Below are 24708 nucleotides of genomic sequence, written 5' to 3'. Positions count from 1 at the left end.
CAAACTGAACACAGTCAACTAGGTGCGGCCTCACCAGTGCCAAGTACAGGGGTAAGATCACTTCCCTAGTCCTGCTGGCCACACTAGTTCTGACACAAGCCAGGATGCCAGTGCCCTTCTTGGCCACCTGGGCACACTGCCAGCTCAGAATCAGCCAGCTGCTGACCAGCACCCCCAGGTCCTTTTTCCCCAGGCAATTTTCCAGCCACAAAGTTGCATGTATGTCTTAAAAATACCATTTCAACAATTTCAGGATCTCATTCCCGTTCTTAGCAGTACAAGACAGCAGACATTGACTTGCAGCTTTGTCCCGCTCTCCAGGCTCGAACAAATGAAAGTTGCAGATTCACAACAAAAAGCATAAATAGAACAGAAAACCGGGGGGGCAGCAGCTGTGGGAGCAAGGCGTGGGTTGGAAACCCACGTGAATTATAAATAAATAAATAAGTTATCCTGCTGGCTAGAACTCTCTCTGTAATAAACAAATCCATGAAAATAAATTTAAAAACAAAAACTGGGAAAAAAGTAACAACTGCACATCAAACTTCGCTCCTGTATAACATTTATAAATAATATATATTTACAGCTCTGTTGGTTTGCATTGTTTGTGCATTCGTGAGGGCACCGGGAAGCAAAGAAACCCAGAAAATCCAGGCGAGGTGGAGGCACGGGAGGTGAGGGATCGCCTGCTTGGCTCCCAGGTGTCTTCTGACCCGTTTTCTTTTTGAAAGGGGAAAAGGAAGTCTATACCCAGGCGAGTCTTGGAAAAGCAGCAGTGTAGGAAAATTCAAGTATTTCTTCCAGCACAGCCCAGATCTCAGCTGAAGGCACTCGAGCACGGTGACAGCCGAGGAGGCAGCCATTCGGCCACTGTTTTTCCCCCGTTGAAGCGTCTCTTGCAATAAGGTCTCTGATCCTCTCACTGTCCCGAATTCAGGTGGTCAGGAAGACGTTTGGGAGCCACCAAAACCAGATGGTTTGCAATAAGGTCTCCTCTCTCCACCAATAACAGAACCAAAACCAAAAAAAAAAAAAATTACTGGCAAGACCAGCAAATGAGACAGGGTCATTCAGATGGAGCCCAGGACAGCTGGGTTGGATGGTGGCCACCAGCACTCGGAAGATCAGGTCTCCAGCCCAGCTTCGGGACAGGATGTGCGTGTTCCCGATGATCCCTGCTCAGTGCTACGGTGGTGAGGAAGCCTGGTCTTCTTTGCTTCTTATGGCCAGGAGATGCCTGGAGCTGTTATGTGCCAGGGTCCCGGGCCAATCCATGCAGGTGGGGGGTCTCTGCCATCTCCTAGGGCAGGTGAGTGCCTTGCAGCCAGGGGTGGTTGAAAATGTCCTCCAGAGATGGTCTGTCTGAAGGACATGAGGACAAACACCACTCGATGAGATCCTGGCACTCTGGGGAGAGAAACCAGACACCGCCGGTCAGAGAAGGCTCCTGTCCACCTTCCACCACCGTCCGCAGTGCCCAGGACATGCTGGGTGTGCTCAGAACCACCCCCAAACCTCCCGGTCCAGGAGCTGTTTTGGAGGAGAGCAGGATGGCAGGACACGTGCCACCTCCCCCAGCTAACCCTGGGAGATCACCCTGCTCACGTGCCACCTCCCCCAGCTAACCCCGGGAGATCACCCTGCTCACGTGCCACCTCCCCCAGCTAACCCCGGGAGATCACCCTGCTCACGTGCCACCTCCCCCAGCTAACCACGGGAGATCACCCTGCTCACGTGCCACCTCCCCCAGCTAACCCCGGGAGATCACCCTCCTCCACAGCCGTAAGAGCGGGGATACTCGTGCACCCGGTGCCATCTCCCAAACCCGTTGCCCGCCACGAAGCCGGGGACCCACCGAGGGAGATCGGCTGGTAGAAGAAGAGCTGGCCCCTGATGATGTCCTGATCCTGGTCGAAGGGGATGTACCCGCAGACCATGTCATAGAGCAGGATGCCCAGGGACCAGACTGTTGCTGAACGCCCATGGTAGCGGTGGTAGAGGACCCACTCCGGCGGGCTGTACGCTCGTGTTCCTACGGGAGACAGGCGGAGCTCGTCAGGCAGATGCTGCCCGCTCACGGATCCTCACCCGAGCGTCCTTGGGGACACGGGGGCTGCACCGGTGGCGGGGGGGGACGACACACAGTGTGACCCGCCACCCCCTCGCCAACACGGGACTCTTTGGGTTGTAAAAAAAAGCCGCCGGTGCCGGAGGAGGGCAGCATGGGCCTGGGGAAGGCCCGACCGATACGTGCAGGGAAAAAAAAAAAAGGAGAAAAAAAGGAAAAAAAACCCACAGTTGGGAAAAAAACACGCCTTTCCCCCCCTGCCTTAGCCAAAAAAAAATATTTAAAAAAAGCCAAGGCAAACAAGGGGAGTGGAGCAGCCCAAGCCCTTCCACGCCTGCAATCCAAACCGGCCAGCATACGGGTTTTGCAAACCCCCCCCGCCCCGCTACCCCCACGGGTGTTTGTTTCTGTCAGGCTGGATCCCCCCACCCCAGCCCCGGGCAGGCGGCTGGCAGCGGCTGGGAGCCAGCTCCCGTTTCACAACATCCGCCCCGCGCCAAAAACAACTCGGCAGCCGGCTGAGTAATTAATTCCCCCCCCTCCAAAGGGGGAACCGGTGCCCGGTCAGCCTGGGCCGTGCAGTGCCGGGAGCAGTCCCCCGGCTGTGGGCTCACCGGCAAATGTCGTGTAGACTGTGTCCTGGAGGAAGGTGCCACAGCCGAAGTCGATGAGCTTGAGCTCACCGCTGGCAAGGTCGATGATGATGTTCTCCGCCTTGATGTCCCGGTGCAGGACACCGCAGGCGTTGCAGTGCCGCACGGCCTCCAGCACCTGCCGGAACAGCCCCCGCGCCACCTCCTCCGACAAGGATCCCCTCTCGGTGATGAAATCGAAGAGATCCTGCACGAGCTCCGGACGCTCCAGCACCAGCACGAAGCTGTCCGGCAGCTCGAACCAGTCGAGGAGGCGGATGACGCCGCGGAAGCCGGAGGAGCCCACCGCGTTCAGCAACACGATCTCCATCGGCGCTCGAGTGCCGCTGGGCTGCGGGGGGACCACCCGGGATGCTCCAGTGCCCCCCTGCCCGACCCCGCCAGTGCCCAGGCATCCCCCCTGCCAAGGGGATGCCCCAGTGCCCCCCGTTGCTAGGGAACCGCTGCTCGGGTGTGCCCCTACTCAGCCCCAACGGTTCTGTGCACCCCCCCCACCCGGGATGCTCCGCTGCCCCTTCTCCGGCCCCACCGGTGCCCAGGGATCCCCCCTGCCAAGGGGATGCTCCTGTGCCCCCCCGCCCGGCCCCCCCGGGACTGGGCAGCCCCTCACCCGGGATGCTCCGCGTCCCCCAGTGACTCCACGCCCGCTCCCCCTGCGGTGTCCCGGTTTCCACCCTCTCGGGCCTCGTCTTATCCCCCACCCCGTGACGCCCCAGTTTCTCCCGGTAGCCCCGGTCACTCACCAGCTCACCCCACGCTGTGACATGCTCCCGGGCCACGTGTTTGATGGCCACCTGCAAGCCAAGGGGAGCGACAGGCTGAGCCTCCTCCTCCTCCTTCTCCTCCCCTCTGCCCCGCCACTGTCCCCACCACTTACCGGGGTGCCATCAGAGAGGCGGATGCCCGAGTACACCGAGCCGTAGCCGCCGCTCCCCAGTAGCTGGCCCACCTGGTACAGCTCCTCCAGCCGCCCCTTCTCCTTCCCTGCGGGCCAGACCGGGCCGTCACCGCCCCGCCCCGGCCGCCCCCCCGCCCCCCGCCGAACCGGGCCCAGCCAAACCGGCCCGTCCCGCTCTGACCTGGCGCTGCTTTGGCTGTGTGTAGCTCCGTGCCGCTCCCGGGATGTCGATGGGCCGGCGAGGGGATCTTCGGGAGCGGCACCCCGGCCCCCTCGCCCGATTCCGGGGACGGGGACGGGCTCGGCACTTCCCGAACCGGACCGGGCACCGGTGGCTCAGCGCCGGCGCTCGGGCTGCCGAGCGGCTGCGGGCGGGTGGGGGAGCCTGGGGAGAAGGAGGAGGAGGAGACAGAGCCGGCGGCGGGGCGGAGCAGGGAGGGAGCGACCTCGGCACAGCAGCCCCCCACCAGCCCTGGGGGCAGCGGGGGCCGGGGCCGGGCCGGGCAGAGCCGGGGGGCGGCGCTGCCACGCCAGGCCCAGCCGCGCCGGCCCATCCAGCGGCGCCACCGCCAATAGGGCGAGAACCGCGGGGCGGGGACGAGGCGGCGGGGCCCGGCGCGGCGGGAAGGGGAAGGGGCCAGAGGCGTGCGGGGCGGGTCGGGGGCGAGAAACGCCGGGAGAGCCAAATCGCTGCTGCCAGCCATCGCTCGTCCACTGCCCGACTGCCCGGCTGTGGCCCCGTTGCCCAGGGAGCCCCGACACATTCCGCGGTTGCCACGGCTCGCACAATGCAAACCGGGCGGGGGGGAGAGGGGGAGCCCCGACACATTCCGCGGTTGCCACGGCTCAGACAATGCAAACTGGGCGGGGGGGAGAGGGGGAGCCCCGACACATTCCGCGGTTGCCACGGCTCGCACAATGCGGGGGGGAGAGGGGATGGGGGGTACGGGCAGGGGGCACTGGCAGGGGGTACAGGCGGGGGATACGGGCAGGGGGTACGGGCAGGGGGCACTGGCAGGGGGCACTGGCAGGGGGCACGGGCAGGCTCAGCCTGACCTGGCCCTGCCGCCAGCCCGGGATCGAGCCCACGATCAGCCCCGACCGGCTGCTCTCTCTGCTGGGCCGGCAGAACCGGCCGGCTGGCAGCCACGGAGCTCCTCTTCAAGACTCCCGCATCCGCGCCAAAATCCCCATGTTTTATTGGCTTCTTCTTCACTTTATTGTGTTTTTCCTGCGATCTCACAACTTCCCGGTGGAGCCCGTCCTGCCCTCCCGCCCCGCGCTGCCGTTACTTCACCACCGGCAAACCGCTGCCTGAACTTTTCCCTCTTCTAGTAAAAGTGGTGACTCCAGCTGGGCACTCTGGACTAACAATCCTTTTAAAATTTTCCCCCCCCCCTTTTTTTTTCCTCACAAGTCACTGTCTGAGATACTTCCCTGAGTTCCAGAGATAAGATAAATAATTTCCTGGGTGGGGGTCTCTGATTATTGAGAGGAGGGTGCTCAGAGCCCCCACGGCACGGAGAAGACCGGCACATCGGGGCCAGAAAGAGGACAGGAAAAGTCAGTGTGACACGCAGAGAGCTTTGGGGCACGTGCACACACACACACTGCCCGGAGACACCCGTGGGTACAAAGAGAAGGTGCGATGCACACCCGCAGCGTGCGCACACCCGCACTGCGAGACACACGTTGGAACACAGAGCGCAACGCGCGGTGTTCACACACACCCCGAGTGTGCGCACGCACACACAACACACGCACACAGGCAGAAATAAGGATCTGGATTCTAAAAATGAGGCTTTGGACCTTCAAATTCAGACTTTGGGCTTTCAAAATGATGCTCCAGACCCCTGAAATCCGTCTTTGGCCTTTAAAAGGGGGGGTTTGGAACATATAAATGAGGGTTTGTACCCAAAAAATGAGGCTTTGGGTTCCATGAGAGGGGTTTGGAGCCTAAAAATTAGGGATTTGGACACTCAAGATGCATCTTGGATCCTCAGAATGGCTGGCTGGATCCTAAAAATGCTGCTTTGGAGCCTGACAAGGAGATATCAGAGAGTCAAAATGCAGCTTTGGACTCTAGAAGGAGACTTTGCAAACTATAGTTAAGCCTTTGGACTGTAAAAACGAGGCACTCGAGCCTAAAATGAGGCTTTGGAAGCCAAAACTAAGACTTAGGAAATGAAAATTGAGGCTTTGGACATTATCAGTGGGGCTTTGGACCCTCAACTGATGCTTTCTGCCCTAAAGGTGAGGGTTTGGATGCTGAAAGTGAACCTGTGGGCCTGAAAAATGGCTCTGCTCCCGATTTTCTGTCCCTCCTCCCCACCCGTGGCGCGGGGGGGCAGGGGATGGGGGTTGGGGTCAGTTCATGGCCCCTTGTCTCTGCGGCGCCTTCCTCCTCAGGGGGAGGACTCCTCACACTCTGCCCTGCTCCAGCCGTGGGTCCCCACGGGGTCACAGCCTCTTTTGGGCATCCCCCTGCTCCAGCGTGGGGTCCCCCCCAGGCTGCAGGTGGGCACCTGCCCCACCGTTCCCCTCCCTGGGTGCGGGGCACAGCTGCCTCCCCATGGGCTGCCCCACGGGCTGCAGGGGAACCTCTGCTCTGGGCCCGGAGCACCCCCTGCCCCTCCTTCTGCCCCGACCGTGGGGTCTGCAGAGCTCTTGCTCCCACACATTCTCACTCCTCTCCCCGGTTGAACTTGCCATTGTGCAGCAGCTTTTTCCGCTTCTTCAACACGTTCGCCCAGAGGCGCCACCACCGTCGCTGATGGGCTCGGCCTTGGCCAGTGGCGGGTCCCTCTTGGAGCCGCTGGCCTTGGCCTTGGCCTTGGCTCTGTCGGACGCGGGGAAGCTTCCAGCAGCTTCTCGCAGAAGCCACCTCTGTAGCCCCCCCGCTACCAAACCCCGTACAGCACGTCAGGAGACAGCAAACAGCAGAAGAAAATGAAGGTACTCTTCCAGAGGGTCTCTGGAGATCTACTCCAAAGGACACGCACTAACGCTTTACCTTCAAGTACTGCACCACTGACACTCCCCTGCGGTGGTCCCAGGGCTGAAGGAGAAGGCTGCTGCTTTCTACAGAGCTCCCTGGTCTCATCTCTTCGTTCTGCTTTGAACAATAACCCGATGCCAGAGTGTGGAGAAAAACGGACTCAAAATTAAATGCTCAAAGGGAAGATACAGCTTCTTGACAACTCTGTGCCAAGTTAATTTCTGGTTTAAATCAATAGAATTCCCTCAAGAATAAATTAAATCCGAGTAACAAAGTTAGAATCATTAAAGCTACTGTGACTAGAAGACTTACCTAAGAAATAAACGCTTTTTTTTATTACACATTTTTTTACCTTGAGGAGTGCTGGGAGTTCATAGTTACGGTGTGCTTGAAGAAGAAGCTGCAATACTTGTCTGGCTATTTACTAGACCATAGCAAGCATCTAAATCTACAGTGAAAATACATTTTTGGTATAACTCCATGGAACAGATGGTCAGCGACTCCAGACAAACATCTTCCAGATACAAGTCCACACTGAGATAGCAAAAATATCCCCTCGCTTTTCATTTTTATCAGTTTTCCATCAGAATTTGGTAAGAAGTTGTGGCATTTAAATAAAGCAATTTAAAAGACCCTTAAAATTAAAATAAATTTTCTGATTAAGAAAAAAGAAATGTTGGTGTCTGATGTATCTTTATTCCCCTAAATGTTCTTAACTCAGGAAAATTTAAATAGCTATTTCTCTAATACATTCATTAGCAGTGTGATTTATTACAATCTGCTAATCTTTCAGACACCCAAACATTTTATTTGGTGTGATTCTATTTTTAACTCTGACTTGAGGTAACTGAGGAAAAGCCAAGGAACCAATTAAATTTGCAGATCTATATTAAACCTGCAATTAACAAGGTTAGGGGGTTTATTATTTGAATTGCAGAGCTATCCAGAGAGACTCATCGTCCCAGGTACTGCACAGGCACTGCTGAAAGACATTATCTTGACTCTGAAGAGTTGTCAAGTATGTTAAAAAAAATCAAACAGGCCTTGTGGAATGGATATGGCTATTATTAGTTATTTGGGTGGCCAGGGAGTGACTGCAGAAAGTGCTGTCACTGAAATCCCTGGGGTCGGGTATGACAGTGGGGATCACTGCAGGGAAGTGCAGCAGGGCCAGGCTCTGCGGACAGGAGCCCACGCAAGAGCCTTCTGTCTCAACTCAGAAAAGAGAAAGAGGATCCTAACGGCACATTTTATTATTGGCTTTTGCCCTACAATTCTTCCGCACCTTTGCACAAACTGCTCTTCCATAGGCTCCCCCTCTCTGGCCAGCCCCGCCGGGCGGTGTGGGAGGCTGAGGCACACAGGAACGGCTCTCAGGCTTCTCTGCCCACGGCAGGGAGGTCAGAGCTATCAGCAAACTAGTCACGGCCAGAGGTCACCGCTGACCCCAGCCCAGGTCTCTAAAGAGTCGCCAATCTTTTTGAGGGCTGACTGCTCCTTGATGGAAAGCTGCTCAAGAAGATCAGTATTTTTAAAAACTGCAGCGCTGCTGAGCTAACAATGAGCTTGCCCTGTAGTGATGTCACAGGCTGTTGAACCAAGGGCAGGAGGCCTCTGCAGGACAAACAGCCACCTGCCTTTTACAGTCATCCTCGGTGTCCTAGCCAAGCCTGCAGCAGTCAGGCTTTTTACTATTTAGAAACAACTAAAATGCAAGTTAAGTAATAAGGGGGTCTTGGGATTGCGTCTCTAAGCCTGGCTCAGTTGAAGGACATTATCTAAACCGGTATTTCTGCGAACGCTGACGATTCAGGCTGTAGAAGGGCACCACTGACCTCTTTTCAAAGCGCACAATGAAGTTTATATTGAGCGTACACGCAGGTATGGAAATAGGCACTAAGACCACAACATCTAAAAGCACAATAAACATTTGGCTAATTGGGTTTATCACCCCCACAGACACATGCTTTACTGGTCACAGGAATAAACACCATCTGCTCTTTGCTACCTGGCAGTGACCTACCGACCTTCTTCTAACCTGCAGAGTTTGGAATGTAAAAGGAAGATCTAAAGGAGTTGTAATACACTGGGATTTCCAATATCTCACTCTTACTGAGCTGAATATGATTTCAAAGTAGGTGAAAGATTTCTCCTTGCCAGATGCTATATTTGCAAAGTTAAGTTCTAAGTCAGCAAGAACCAGGATAAGTCAGGGCTGAATACCCAGCAATAAAATTAATGCATCTTTCCCATGTATGTCAGTGATACTGGACTAGTAAAATTATAGCATAAAACTCAAATTTCTTTTCAGTCAAGGAAATGATAAGAACAGCTAATTTGGACCCAGTATGTTATTGAACTGATTTCACACGCATGCATATAGTATCTAATGTTGTAGACAGCATTGTATTAAATGAAAAATGGGTTATATTAATCTAATTAAAAACTCTTAGTCAGCTTGATTTTGTCTTTTGCTATTAATTATACTTACAGCAGCATTTATATATCAATTTACATATACTGAGCCCTACACAACGTTAATTTTATTCTCAAGTCACGTTCATAATCAAAGCAAAGCATTACTTTCAATTGATTGGCATATGCAAACTCACACAGCTCTGTGGAAATTAAACCAGCAAGCAAAAGCACTCAAAAACACTTTACAACATTCTGGTTCTTGCCCCTCCCACCATACATTTTCTATACTTTTATTTGTTCTTTATTACTAAGGTCAAATGCAAGAAAATACAATCTTTCTTCCTTAGACCTCATTACCTCCTACTTTTTCTACACTTAGAGAGGAAAACCAAATACCTTTCAAGATTTTTTAATGCGGGCTTGGCTGATCTGAAGTGGTAATGCAACAAAATGTTTTAAGAGGAGCAAAGCGTTCCAGAACAACACTGTCACGGTGAAAACAGTTCGTACTGTGTTAACGCGAAGACCCGGGCTGGTGCTCATTCTGCTCCCAAGGTGTGCAGACAGGACATCTGTCTGATTCACACTGAAATTTCAACTGTGTTTCAAGGGAAAATCGTACACATTTCAGACAACAGATACTGTCCTCCACTTGTCTGTTCAATCAAATGTGGCAGCACAGAACACAAGCTCAGACAATGCAAAATAAATACTGTTGGATATATCGCCACTGCTCACCAGCTTGTTCTCAAAGCCACACACCGCAGCACTCTGTTCCAAGCGCAGACTGCACACCAACTCAACAGACCCTTTTTCTTAGCTTTTTTGCTCACTGTGAGGCGCTTATGGAAGACAAACTGACCAGCATTAACTCGGTATCTGGCACAGACGGGTTTCCATCCCAAACCCATCGGCACATAAAGATCCTCTCCCTTCACAGAACTGAACTGCCCTGGCTCGCTCGGCAGCACGAAACCAGAGGGGCTGGGGAGCCTCCTCCTCCACAGGGCACGGGGGTGACTGCAGCAGCAGCAGCCAGCACAGCAGATTCCTGAATTTAGATTTAACACTGCTGATTGCACAAACAAGCTTAACGTGTATATATAATCACTCCGTAATTGGATATAAACGTAACAGATTTGCTAACTGAAGAATCAATCACTGGGTTAAATACTCATACGAGGAATGTGATTTTTTCCCCATTATCAGTATGTGTCAGTGGTTAGAATTTGCCAAGCTGATAGCCCACAGTACTCACCAATTGCGATTTAGAATACCTACTGAGTCTCATCACAAAACTAGAAATTGGAGAGTTTTATAACATTTGAGTGTCAAAAGCATCTAAAAACCTGAGACTGCTTCGCTGATGGCCTCCCTCTACGAGTGACATAACTGGGCTTCAGACAGTTCATGCCAGACTGAAAAAAGTACTTTCAGGGCAACACCTCGACACACTGTATGTGACAAATGAGCTGGCAAGCACGAGCTGGAAGGGCTAAGTGGCTCTGAGTAACACAGGCTGCAAGATCTAACAGCATCTAGGAAGTGTTGACATTGCAGTACAGCAACTGTGAACAAACCGTGCTAGCATGCTCCCGCCTGATAAAACAGTAAATGATCTGCTTTTTTCACTTGCACCCTTTTTTCTTATCCCCGCACTCCAGGCTAAGATCTGATGCTCACTTAGAAGATTATTACAGAAGTAATATTGAATTCTGCTCTAGCACAAGATTAAGAAATGCCTCAGGTATATTTAACAACTATCTAGTTTTAATAACTATCTAGTCTATCTAATATTTATTCCATTGTAATTATCCTGCTCCAGCACATCTACCGCTTCAAGAAGGATGAATGTGTTTGCAAAACATGCATTAAAGATATCAACCAATGCAAAACCAGGGCACTGAATATTTTCCATTCACGCTGACGAGCCAGTACGTCCCAGCTCCAGCTGTTGGAGGAAGCCAGGAGTTCTCTCCTGGAAGGGTTGAAGTGACACAGCCAGCCATACCAAAGTAACTCCCTTGCTATCGAGGCAGATAGTTCAGCCTTTGGAACTCACTTTCATGTCGGCATCTGACCCAGCTGGGCAGCTGGTGTCTGTGGCTAAAGGATTTCAAGCACATCACTCCATGTGATGCTCCTGTCTGCCCTGAACCTCGGTCGCTCAGGGGAGGCTGCTGGAAATCTCCAGCTTAGCTGCCTCATTCATTAACTGCATGAGCTTTGGTATTTCCCACAGGTTTGTGAAATTCATCAATTCCAGGTCTGGAGCTGGGTGTTCAACGCCCAGATCCTGCATGGACAGAAGAGCAACATCTAGTGCTCTTGGGAACCTGTGTCTCACAGCACTTTTATGTTCCTCGAGGAAATCACGGCCTTCAAGTTCCTTCACGGAGTTATAAACGGTGAAGTGTTTTGATTTCCAGCTCTCAAGCATTTATACCATGATGGGTCCCTTACATTTGTCTCTCTGCAAATGCTGTAACCACTGAAATGAACTGAAGAAAAGCCACAACTGCCATGCCAAAAAAAAAAAAAAAAAAGAAAAAGTGAAACAATAAGCAAAATTCGCTTTCAATAGACACCGGGGAGAAATGCAAGTGTAACTCTACGTGGAACATTATATTCTGTGGAAATCTCAAAAGTCCTTTGAAGCTCTGAATTTAATAAACCCCGTATCTGTCTTAGATCATTTAGATCATAGCAAAGTAGAGCGAACAAATGGATGCGTTCTTAAAGGTAAACACTGTGCATTTGTTCCACACACCTAAGTTCCTGGGAATGGTTTCCCACTGCAAATTTATTTACAAAACAATCCTGTTCCCCTTAAAATTTAATATATCTGTAAATAACATTGCACCAAAATAAGCACAGAGCAGTGCACTTCAACCTGCAACAATGAAATCAGTGGGCAGCTACTGCCTGATGTCATCTTCTCCATTTCCAGCGCTGCACAGTGACACGCACAGCCTAGGAGATGTGCTCTCACACCGAAGCACCATCCACAAACTCATCATTAAAACTGTGTTTGCATCATTAGATTCAGATTAAAAACTGCCTTATGAAAAGCTTATTTAAAAGCCAGCACACAACTTTAAGTCTCATTTTAAACATCTAAATTTGTAGATATTGCCTCAGATGACAACTTTCATCTTTGCCAGGTTTTTCTTATGACATGTGACATCCTGTTTTATTTATAATCACATCAGCAAATGGGTATTTCTGAACGTGTTCAATAGTATAATTTCCAGACTAAGGTTTGTCAAGTGCTTGTAGATGTAGAGTGTGGGTATTACATGCTGTTTGGTTATTCTTGGGCTTGTCCATCCCACACTTAGAATAATAGAAAGCAGCTTTCTCATTAATCTTTAGCAAACGCAGAACAAATGAGCCCCAAGTGTGCCAGCAAACACAGGTGCCCAAATCCTAGAAGAGCTTTCAGCTGCTCAGTTCCAGTTTCCCAGCTGTCAAGCCTGGTGAGCCTCAAACTTTACTGTTCTCTAAGAAATACCAGAGAATATTTATCACATGGAAGTTTCTGATTTAGTACATCCACACAGAAAAAGTACTATGAGAAGAGAAATGAAATGACAGGAAAAATGACTGTGAAAAATAACAGTGATAAATTAGGAAAAGGATTGTTCTATGGAAATCCTATTTCCAAGTCATGGAAGTATGGGGGAAGAAAAAGAAAAAAAAAAATAACTGAAATACGCTATCTTGGATGTCAGCTTGCAGACTACAGTGGGAAAGAGGACAATTCATTACTTATTTATTATTATTTATAACCACAGAATGGTTTGGGTTGGAAGGACCTTAAAGATCACCCAGTCCAACGCCCTGCCATGGGCACAGACATCTTTCACCAGACCAGGTTGCCCAAAGCCCCATCTGACCTGGCCTTGAACCCTGCCAGGGAGGGGGCAGCCACAGCTTCTCTGGGCAACCTGTGCCAGGGTCTCACCACCCTCACTGTAAAAAAAACGTACGCTCCTTCTGTCCACTCTGACCGTACTCCTTCAGTTTTAAACCGCTGCCCTCTGTTCCGGCACTACAGGCCCTGGTAAAAAGTCTCTCTCCATCTTTCTTAAAACCTCCCTTTATATACAGAAAGGCCGCTCTAAGGTCTCCCCGGAGCCTTCTCTTCTCCAGCTGAACCCCCCGACTCTGGACCCAGCACTGCAGGGGGGTCTCACCAGAGTGGGGCAGAGGGGGAGAATCCCCCCCTCGCCCTGCTGGCCACGCTGAAGTGCTAAGGCTTGGACAATAAGCCCAAACCAGAGTTGACCTATAAATGAATCCTGTATGTTTTATAACTGACAAGAATTGTATCAATAGGTATTGTACTAAAATTATAACAAACCACCTGCCCTGATGTAAAGGGTGGGAATATTGAAACCTGAACAATAGGTCTTGAACCGAAATTGCTAACTCCGTATGTAGTCATTAGTGAAATATGTATAGAAAATGTATCTTAAACATCATAAAACATGTATCCTTCTTTGTGTGTGTAAACAAGGTAACAAGACCACAATAACAGGGCCACAGAGACAATTGTCTGGCCCTGTGACCTGGTGTGTGACCTTGCTCATAAATCACCTAGATAAGCTGGGAAAACTCCCTTAGTTTTTTCCCTGAGCCCCGGCCAGGCTCTGGGAAAATCTAACGTGAGACTGACTCCAGATATTTCCTCTTAAAACAAAAGGTGCCAGCTATTCTGGCTTACTGATCGCAGGTATATAAGGCTGGGCCCGCTCACAGTGACTCTGGAAGCCTCACCTATGGGTGGACGCACCGCGTAGGATTTCCCACTTGCCGGGAAAGGTTCTCCAAATCCTCGCTGTAACCGGGGCTGCCCAGCGACTGCGGATCTGGATGATGGTAAAGTATTCAAGTGGTGATGTATTTTTGTTAATCACTATTCTCTCTCGCAGGTAGTAATGATGTGATGCATTACCCTGTGTTTTCCTATTTGTTTAAGTGCACTGTTCTGTCTTTTCTTACTGTGTGCTTTCTGTATTATTCTGTTATATTATTTAGTTATTTCTAGTAAAATGCGCCTGCTCTTTTCACTCTGGTGTCTGAGTTTAATTGATATTCCTGATCAGCAAAACACACGCTTCTTGTCACACAGCCCAGGAGATGATTGTTTTCCTGGGCTGCGAGTACACGCTGCCAGCTCACGTCCAATTTTTTGCCCACCAATATCCCAAGTCCCTCTGCACAGGGCTGCTCTCAACCCATTCCTCCCCCAGTCTGTGTTGATATTGCCTCAACCCAGGTGCAGGACCTTGCACTTGGCATAATGCCTGATGCCCATGTGGAACTATATAATTGTTCGCTAAACTGAGACAGAATTTTTATGAACACCTTCAAAAAAACAAAATAGCAAAGTAGAGATTTTGTAAAGAAACACCTAATACGGGAAGTTTTGTATTTTTGAAGTTAGACTTTGGAAGGGGGGGAAATATTTAAGGTGGCTGTAATCAAAATTCATTCAAAATAAGAATTTGTCTCAGATGACATGAATACCACAATAATATCTGTAATATATTCACATTTACTCTTGAGCTCAGGAAAGTAACAAAATACCCTCAAAGCAGAAAACCCACAACATTCAAGTGTGGCTCAAAGTACTTCCCTTGATAAAGCGTACTGTGAGCTAGCAAAGTATTTGAAAGTACAGATTAAATCTACCTTTTGTTATTCTGACTTCAAAAAGAATGAAAACTTGTATGAAATACTGCACCATGGAAACTGGTTCAAACATTTAAATTCAAACACAAAACTGGCTTTAGCAAAGCAGGGAGAATCACTCTCAACAGTGTGACTGAAGTTTAGCATTTTGCTCTACAGCTCAATTTTTCTTAAAAAAAACCCCAAACCACAGTAACGTTAAACTCTATTCGCAGTGTCTGTGCAGCCTGAACAGGATCCCACAAAGCTGTCAGCGATGGGCAGAGCTACTTGGCACAGCGATGTCCGTACAGCAGCCGCTGAACTCCGCAGCCCTGATGCAGGTTTAGCACAGTCTGTCTTCGTGCCCAAACCCCATCGATGCTGCTAAAACACCCAGTTGTGAGCTGCTTCCTTTCGGCACCGAAGTGACATCTGACACGTCTGACACAACAGACACTTGATAACCAGCTTTTCACTGACTTTCGTTCTCGGGAATTTTAGTGGCATCTTTTAGAAAAGGTTTTTCCCATTAGTTTTACCAGACAGCTTCAGGTTTTCTTATCTGTGCCTTCTGTTCCGAGCCAAGCAACATCTGAGCTCATTTTTACTTGACATTTATTATCCTCTTAAGTAGTGTCATCCTTAATTCCACCACTCTGATAGAGCTCAGTGCTTTCTATAGTGCAAGGAGAATATCAAACAATTTCGAAGTAGGTTTTTTCCCCATAAAATATCAGTGAGGTCACAGCCCCCAAAACCCACCTTCAGAAGCTTCTGACATTTTTCATAGTTTTCATTTAACTCAAGAAAAGGAAAGAAAACACAAAGCTGCTGGAAATGATGAAGAATACTACACTCTGGTTATATTTTTCTACACTGTTTAAAAGAAGATCTACAATGTAGAACAATGTGAATATTACCTAAAGATGAAAGCCAGGTTTTTCAACAGTAGAAAGATTAACCATCATCAGGTAAGAGAGAAACTGAAATTCGCACCTGGGGAAAGATGCTCAGAAGACTGAAGACTTAGTATGAGGTTTCAGTGAAACAGCTTGAATTTGGCACATAAAAAAATCCATCCTCTTTGGACTGTAGCTACGAGCAGGTGCTCTATGGAGAAGCCAAAGCTCACGCTGGAGGAGACCGGAGGTTAAGTAAAAACACCATGGAACTGACACACTGCAGCAAACAACCCAAAGTACAACACATCCATCAGCGTCTGCCAGGAAGATCCATTTTTATGAGGCTGAGGGCAATAAAATTTAGATAAACTACACAAATCCCCAAAGATTCGGAACATCCCTGGAAAGAGTTGGAGAGCTGGGTTAAGACTCGAGAAGCAAATGTAGGATGTTCAGGAGAAAAATTAACACAGTAAATGGAACAGAGATCAGTAAGAAAGAGACAATTAACTAAGCGGTGTGCCCCACAAGACAAATGGAAAGGTACAAAGGTGCCTTGGGACAGTGAACTGTGCAACAAAATCAGACCTCATCCAACCCTCTGGAGCAACCAGTGCTGACCCCTCCTGCCCAAAGCACACAACAGGCAAATCGAAACACGGAGCAACGAGAAAAGAAAATGTGTAGTGAAACAATCTCCATTTTCCAAGTACTCTGGAATAAACATGACCAAAGTGGCCACGCAACACCCTGGAGAATACTGAAACAGCCCACCCACAACAGGGTAAGAGCCAACGGCTTCTGTATTCCGGGTGTGATAAAAACAAAGTGTTACTGTATGTAAACAGGATTCCATAGGAGACAGAAATATCAAACTAGAAGTTCTCATGGCAATCTGGGCTAAAAGTAACCATAAATCAGTCTGGAAAGTTCTGGCACTTACAATTCTTCAGAATTTGAGGAAAAGGAGTGGTGCAAAATCGATAAAGAATGTGGTTTCACATAAAACAGGGACTCCTACTGCCAGCGTTACTGAAGAGAAGAACGCTTATCACAAGAGGGCTGGCAGAATAAATTTTCACCTGCTGTATTAAGGTAAAGCATTAATTCCAAGCACTTTGAGGACTTCAGGTAAAGCCCTTTGTACAAAAGAAAATTTTTATTCATGTTTCCAAGCGCATATTTTTTTGAGGAATTGAGATAAAAGGCATACATGAATGTCGCAGTTGAGACGGACACGACAAACATCAGATTGTGTGAAAGCGACCAAAATGGCTGCAAAAGCCCCTTTATTGTTCTAACAAGCTTTTTTATAACCTTCTTCAAAGTAGGTGTTCATACAGGATTGGTTTACTTTAGTAACTAACAGTTCACGATTGGGTGATAGTTTCTCACCTGAATCGTCAGGACAGTTCTTCTTATCTTAGTTCTCTAATCTTGTTTCCATGGCACTTCTCCGGACTTTCTCGCCTCTCATGGATACACTGGAATTTCTTCAAGGTTAAATTCTTCTTCAGTTAGACTAGAGGCAGACCCGCTGCCTCCCCCGACACATGAACATCACTGTGATTACATACCATGAACTATCTGTTGAAATTTATCAAACTTGTATTTGTATTGAGGAAACCACTAAGGCTTGTAGCCCATGTCAAAAATAAAGTCAAACGGAAGGAAAACACCCTGATTGCTGTCATATGAAAAATCACCACCCAGAAATGCCATGGGCAAAATTCTGATTATGTTGATTGAGGAGGGGGTGGAAGGGGCAAGAAAAAAAATCAAACCATAAAGCTGTAAGACTTTGTCAGGTTTTTTCCTCAATGACTGTTCTCCCTTTCCTGAAATAACATAATGAGAAGATGCTACTATGCATCATATGACCCTGCCTATCAATTCTATTAGTTTATGAAACTGCTGTATCTGATATAGGATGTTCTGCAGTAAGCCACAGTCAGTGGTAACGTATAGGGAAGTATGACAAGATAGATCTCAAATATTCAGTATCTCCAACTTAAAAAAGTGAAAAAATATGTTAAAATAAAAATATGCCTCTTAAAATGGTTCTGAAGTTCGATTCTGATCCACGGCCAATACTGTGAAAGAGTGGTACAAATCATGAGGAAAACGTCAGCAGGGAACAATTCAACAAAACCTGCGAGCAGTAGGGCTCACACGGCAGAAACCAATGCAGGAATCTCTCCCCAGGATGGAATTTATCTCAGAAAAGTGAACAAACCCCACCATCTGGTTTGGCAGGCTAGATGGGGTCCATGTCTCAGTTCAGTCAGACTGGTTAAGCCTGTCCTTAAGGCACAGCTCTGGGCTCCACCCAGCTCAGGGCTGGGACAAGAGCACAACACGCAGCAGCACTTCTCTCCAGGCCAAATTCTTGTTTTCTTGAGACACAAACAACAGCGTGTGAGAGGGAAGAGCACAGCGCTGTGCTCCAACAGGCAGGCTGCCCTACACAGCCCAGGGCAACCAACCTGCGGCGCTCACACCGGCACACACCTGGCTCACAAACAAGGTGCGAGCAGCACGTGTCTACACGTGTCAGTGCCAGCAACGGGACCACAAACATCTCACCTGAAATTGCAGTTAGGGCACGTATTTCACGTCTCTGACAGCTAGAGTAGTCCGCTAAGCAATCCGGGGGGAGAAATAATCTTATTGCACTGTATCTTTTCCTAATTTTCACTCCACTTCTTGGTTTTAAACCAGCAAATGAACCTGAATTACCCTTTAACGAGTAATATTGCAAGTGCTAAAAGACAGCCAGAAAAGCCCCACCATGAATACATTGTAATATAGCCTTCCAACGGGTTATAAAATGTGCATTTATATATTTTAATTACATTTATCACGTAAGATGAGAGAAATAACGTTAATTGAAACTTAAATGACCCAATTAGAGTCACACCAATTGTTTCTTTCACTGTGCAGACCCCCAAGATGCAGGAGCTGGCACAACAACCCCACCTCAGCACTGCCAGCCAAGTCCCCTTTTTAATCCACTGCTCTATGCCATCTCTTTACTATTTGCAGTCTGAAGCCGGTTTTATCATCTCCAAAATTTTTGTTTCAGTTTATGGATGGCGCAGAAGCAGCTTTAAAGACCCAGGGCAGTGTGCTGCTGGTGCCTTGGTGCTCACACCACGGTGAAGGTCGCTGCTCTCAGCAGCTGCAGACTGAGGAATTTCTGTTCACCCCTCAGCGGTGAGGGGTAAATAGCTCCTGATTCCAGCGTGCCCCTGACACAGGTCAACCTGCAGGACGCAGACCTGCATATTAAAAACACAAGGAATTTGTTTTTAGAATAGGTTAAGTACACCAAAACACACAAACAAACAAAAAATTCAAGCAAACAACAAAAACATTAATGGGGAAAGACATCGGGTTTTACCTTTACAAGTAAATCCAGTGCCACCAACTGAGACCGTGTTCCTGGAACGCCCGTCACTGTGTGCCCTTCTGCAGCTTCACACCGCAGCAGGTCTCTTCTCAACCTCAGGTTCTACCAACGGACATGGAAAACCACAGCACTGCCAACTCAGAGCAGAGGCTCCAGGCTCTCACCTCTGAAGCAAAACCCTTCACACCTACACTGACGCATTTTATACAAAGTCTACCAGCGATCCAAAAAGCTCAGTACACCCTAAAAACAACACCTGGCTGCTATTGTTACCGATGTGGCTGGTCATGGATTATAAAGAACAGAAACCCGGGGTCTGGGAGCATCGCTTCACCGTGGGTACATCCCAGAAATACACGGTCACAGAGACCCTTGCACCACCGTCCTGTGTTCCTCCTGCACCAGAAATAATTCTGCCAGTTCTGTACATTTCCTTCCTCTTTATACCCGGCACCAACCAGGGCATTAACTCTTGCTTCCTCAAGTAGTTACACTCTTACCTTGGTTGAAGTGTTCTAACAGCCATCCCATGTCAGACTCCAGCCCCCATCTCCAGACAGCCTGGCAGATGGTGTTCTGGAGGGTAATGCCAGGTGTCTGCTGTGAGTCTGACATCAGCATTCCCTAGAGACAACTCCCCTGCAGCTTTTACAAATCCACTAAAATATACACGGTCCAGTTATACTGAGAAGGGACGAGAAAACTGATCCTTTATTCAATCTCACTATTCCCCAAATGCAATTTCCACATGGACTTGGCGCCTACAAACACCTATTTTATTCTCATTTTTTTTAACTTTACTTTGCACGCTTTCGATTTTGTCCTTCGTGCAGTTTCTCCCTTTCCCATGAACACGTACAGACTCTCAGTAGATACCTCCCCCCCCCCGGGGAAAGATGGAACCGCAAGGTGCCAGAAACAGCCTCTAAGAAATAAAGGCTTTGTTTATAGTATGTTTATTAGAAAAACAACTATAAAAAGCAGCACGGCCGCCTCTTCAGCAGCAAGGCAGCTGTGACCAAAGTGCCCCAAACACGTTGGTATTCGTACTGAACTTCCACAGCATCAAACCGAAGCATCTACCGAAACCTGGGCTCAGGATCTTCACTCACAATCCACAGAACATCTCTTAAGGATGATGACAGAGGAGGACACGGACTGCGGGCACTGGAAGTTTTAATTAGTTCTGATTTTCCATAAGACAGAACAGAACGTTGGAAATGATTCCCCACCTCTGGGTGTGAGTTTATCTGAAGTTGTGACTCTCTCAGGGCCTGACCAGGCGTTGCTTTGCCTTAGTCTCGTTTAAGGGCTGGACAGGCTGTTTGGATTTGTGCATCATTTTTACCCCTTCTCTTTGACACGAGGTTCCCAGTTTCACTAGGATTTTTAAAATCACACCCCCCAGTTCCCGGATGGCACTGCTGCAAGAGCTGGAGTGCTGCCCCGCCAGGCCCCGCTCAGTGACCGCACGGAGCAGTTACGGACAGACCGAGCGGTTTATAAACTCTGTGAAGAATCTCCAGCGGAGCGAGTCCCGCCAGAGGAAGGGCAGCAGAGGCGGTTCCCGTCAGTGCCGGAGTGTTCCCGGCCGGCCGGCCGGGATCCGCGCCCAGCACCCCGCGGGGATCCCCCGCCCGCATGAACCCGTGTCCCGGACCGAGCGGCCGCCCCCGGCCCCGCGCGGTCCCTCCAGCAGCGCCGCACCGAGGCCCCGCGGCGGCCCCGCGCAGCGCCGAGCGCTTCAGCGCGGACACCGAGCCGCGGCGAGCGGAGCGCGCAGCCGGCAGCGGCCTCTGCGGGAACGGAGCCGCGGCCCGGGCAGCGCTGCCCGCGGCCCCGACCGAGCGCGGCGGAGGCGGCGCGTCCCCAGCGCGCAGCCGCGGGCGGGCGCTGCCCGCAGCGGCCCCGAGGGCGGGCGCGGGCCCCGCTCAGACGGGCCCCCTCGGCGCGGAGCCCGGCGCCGGCTCCGGGGGAAGCGGCGGGGCCGCGCGAGCCCCGCGAGCTGCCGCCGCCCGGCGCCGGCGCCGGCCCCGCGCGTCGCTCCGCGCCCCCCCGCGCCCGCGAACGGACCAGCCGCCCCCCCCGCGGCGGGCGCGAGCGCAGCCTGACCGTGGGGCGGGAGGTGCCGGGGGAGCCCCGGAGCGACCCGGGCTGTCCCTGTCTGCCGCCAGCTCGGGCGGGGCCGGCCGCTGCTCCCCCGCCTCGGGGCCGCGGCGCCGGGACCCACCGGGACGGGCTGCGCGGGCGGGGCCGCGGCTCCCCCCGCGCAGGCGCCGGCTCCCCCCGCGCAGGCGCCCGCCCCCCCCCGCCCCGCGGCCGGCAGCTGCCCCGCCCCCCCCCCGCGCCGGCCGCCCCTCCCGCGGGCGTGTGTGTCCGCGTGTCGGGGGGCGGGAGCACGCGCGGTCCGGGTGTGCGTGCGCGGGTGTGACTGTGTCCGGGGGTCGCTGGGTGTCCGCGTGGGACTGTGCCTGCGCGTGGGGGGGCTGTGGGAGCGCGGACGGGGGCTGCGGCGGGTGAGAAAGTGCGTGTGCGACGGCGCGAGTGGGGTGTGGGGTCTGTGGGGGTGTCAGCGTCGCGGTTCGGGTGTTGCCGCGCCCACGAGAGCGCGCACGGGGGTCGCGCCCCTGTGCCTGCGTGCGCGCGCCTGTCTCAGTGTGCGCCTGCGCGGGTGCGTGCGCACGCGCTGTCTCTGCGCGGGGCTCTGCGCCCGCCCGGCCCCGGTGCCCGTGTGCCCCCGCCCCTGCGCGCCTGTGCCGCTGCGCCTGCGGCGGGGGGTGGCGGCTGCGTCTCCCGGGGCCGGTCGCGCGTGGCCGTGGCCGTGTCTCGGCTCCGGGCGGGGCCGGGACTCCGCGGGCGGGGGCGCGTCCGCGGACGGTCCCCGCGCCGCTGCCGCCGGCCGCTCTCCAGGGTGCTGAAGCGGCGCTGCCCGCGCTGCCCGTCCCTGCTCTAATTGATTGATTTAAATTAGAACTTAGCTCTAAGTACACACATCCTAGAGGTGATATTTATCCAGGATTTCCCCCAACAGACAATTTCGCAGCCCGCTTTGATTTGGAGAGTAAACAAAAGATGCTTCACGCACCTTCAGCCGTTAAAACTTCATTTGTGGGACCTCAAGAGCAAACACTCTAACACAGAACACAGCGCGTTGTGCTCAGTCACGCTGTGAAATTCCTTCTTAGTACTCACCACTGAGACTACTAACTGCAGTAACATCTGTAAATCGCCTGCTACAGTTCATCTCCATGCCTGAGCCGTCCCTACCCTGCATCTCTGCCGTGCTGCCTGTCTCCATCCCTGCCCCCGCTGAGACGGCAGGTGAGGGTCGTCGCTTGTGGGAGGCATCGGCCTGTCAGCCCTGCGCAGCCCCTGAGGAGCAGCGAGGATTTGATGAGAAACAGGCCTGGGGAGAAAGATCAGAAACTGCCGAGTTGTGCCAAGGTGGCAGGGAAAAACAACGGACAGCTGCAACACTGAGCTGTGGGAAAGTGCTGAGCTGTGAGAAGTTACCGCCGCGTGAACAGCGCGTGAACGAGAGGGTGATTGGTCTGCACAGCGCGTGTTAGAGGGGTCTGATGCTGGTAGGAGAAAAGGTTGATAGCTGTCTAATTGCTGATTTGCTAATTATGAAGTAAGAGCTTTACCGACAGCATCCGAGAGCATAAGTATGTACCGTTGTAACAACAACCTCTCTCTTTCCTTCTGCACTTCACAGAGAGTCCGTGCCTCAGTTGCCACACATGGTGCCCCGTGTAGCGGGCGATCAGTGTGACCAGCTTGGATCACTGCGGTGGCAAACCCCTCAGAACTTAAGAGCTGCTGTGAGGAAGCAGGAGCCGGCATCAATCACCGCTGCAGGGTGAGCAAGGTGAGCTGTGGGGAACGATGGGGAGTTTAATATCCTCGGAAGAAAATTCAGTGATGGAAAGACTGTTAGTTAAAAATAAGGTCCATATTAACCCGCATGTCTTGAAGAGACTTTTACAGTGGGTAGCAGCAGAAGTACCGGGGGTTAACACAGTTACTATATTCACTGTTCTGATAGGGGATGGAGCAGCAGTAAGACTGTGGGAGTGTGCAGCGCGAGGGAATCAGGCTGTGGCAGAACTCTTACCGACACGGAGAACTCTTTTTGAGATAATAACAAGACAAAATAATGAATGCGGCCAGGCTGTTAACACAGAGGATGAGGACACAGAGGGCGAGGACGCATATTTTGAACGCCGGCAGCAAGATTTATATGCTGGGTCTCTAGACTGTGATAATCTTTTAGACCCTGACACCGTAAATCCTAAAAGAGACCCTGGCCTGTGTCCTCCCTTAGCTGGGGATGATCCGTGGGTAAAAGTGAGGCAAGAAGCCTTGGCACAAGGGGATATGGACATGGCGAGAAAGATTGTTGCTCCTGTAATCTATGCGCCGGGCCGTCAGGCACGTTGGGAAGGACTGCATTTGTCTGTTACTGAAGAATGACAGAAAAGCGTTAATGAGGACGGGCCTCAAAACTCATTTACAACAGGTGTACTGGAGGTGATCGCTCACGGGTATCAATTGGTCCCGTGGGATTGGCCGGCACTTTTAAAAACGGTACTAACGCCGGCACAGTATTCTATCTGGAAACCGAATGTGTGGATCTCTGTACTCAGCATTCGCGCCCCCCCACCTGCAAGCGCGGGGTTGGCGGTGGCAGCCCCGGGCCTCCCCGAGCCCCCCCTGCCGCGGGGCGACCGCCTGCGGCTGAGTCTGGCACCGCGCCCCCAGCGTCCGTCCGTCCGTCCCGCCCCCCCCGAACACCAAAAGCGGCAGTTTTTACAGAAGGTGCTGACACTGGGATGCAGCGCCCCTTGTCTGCCAACACCACATAATCAACTAGCAATGGCTTTGTATGTTCTTAACGGTGTTTTGATGTTTGTAGAATTTGTCATTTTATGTTGTGTGAGTAATAAGTGTAAGGGTCCCTTTGTGTGGTTGAGTGATTGTTCTGTGTGTGAGGCGCAGCCCGGCTGCAGCTGCGCAGTGCGGAGTTCTCTGACCCGCAGTTCCGTTATCCCGCGAGGGAAGCAGCCGCAGAGGAACGAAGCGCAGGGCAGACTCTGTACCAGTGGGGGGGTAGTGCAGGACCAGGGAACGTTCCTTAGGACAGAGCGCCCTAGTGCCCGCCCGCTGGGTCACTGGTGCTGCCTGTTTGTTCGGGCTCAGGGTTTGAAGTGTCACAGGTGAAATATCTCCTCTAGCGGGAGGCAGTAATTCTGTGTTCATTGTTGTCTTGAATTTAGGTGCGTACTCTGCGGGGGGAGTGCACCCTTGTACCATCTGCCTGCGGGGTTATTGTCAGCTTAATCGGGTAGCGTGTTAAGGTAAAGTAGACGAGATGGGAAGTGGCCAGAATGGGGGAATAGTCAAAAAGTTTCCCCTCGGCTGTATTTTAAAACACTGGAAGAAGATAGGGGGAGCTCCAGGCACAAGTGTGAATAAAAAGACACTAATCAAATATTGCAATCAGTGGTGGTTTATACTAATTTAGCCGATACCGATCAGAGGTGGACCTAGCAGCCTCCGAGTCAGTAACATCACTAGATACCACGGTATCCTTGATACCAACAGGAGTACATGGACTGTTGGGAAATGAAAAAAAAGAAAAAAAAAAAAGGAAAAGAAAAAAAAAAAGAGTGCA

The 24708-nt window shown here is 51.1% G+C and overlaps 1 protein-coding gene and 1 pseudogene across 1 annotated transcript in view; both read right to left on the bottom strand.

Annotated features, from left to right (window-relative positions):
• Positions 1-24708, bottom strand: part of LOC141916764 (uncharacterized) — a 61766-nt gene that overhangs the window by 14541 nt on the left and 22517 nt on the right. The gene's annotated exons all lie outside the window — the stretch shown is intronic.
• On the bottom strand, positions 1247-4173 carry LOC141916545 (serine/threonine-protein kinase pim-1-like; annotated as a pseudogene).

This window comes from Strix aluco, chromosome 30, assembly GCF_031877795.1.
Source record: "Strix aluco isolate bStrAlu1 chromosome 30, bStrAlu1.hap1, whole genome shotgun sequence".
NCBI lineage: Eukaryota > Metazoa > Chordata > Aves > Strigiformes > Strigidae > Strix > Strix aluco.
Note: the sequence above shows the minus strand (reverse complement) of the source record. Positions and strands in the feature narration are given on the sequence as shown.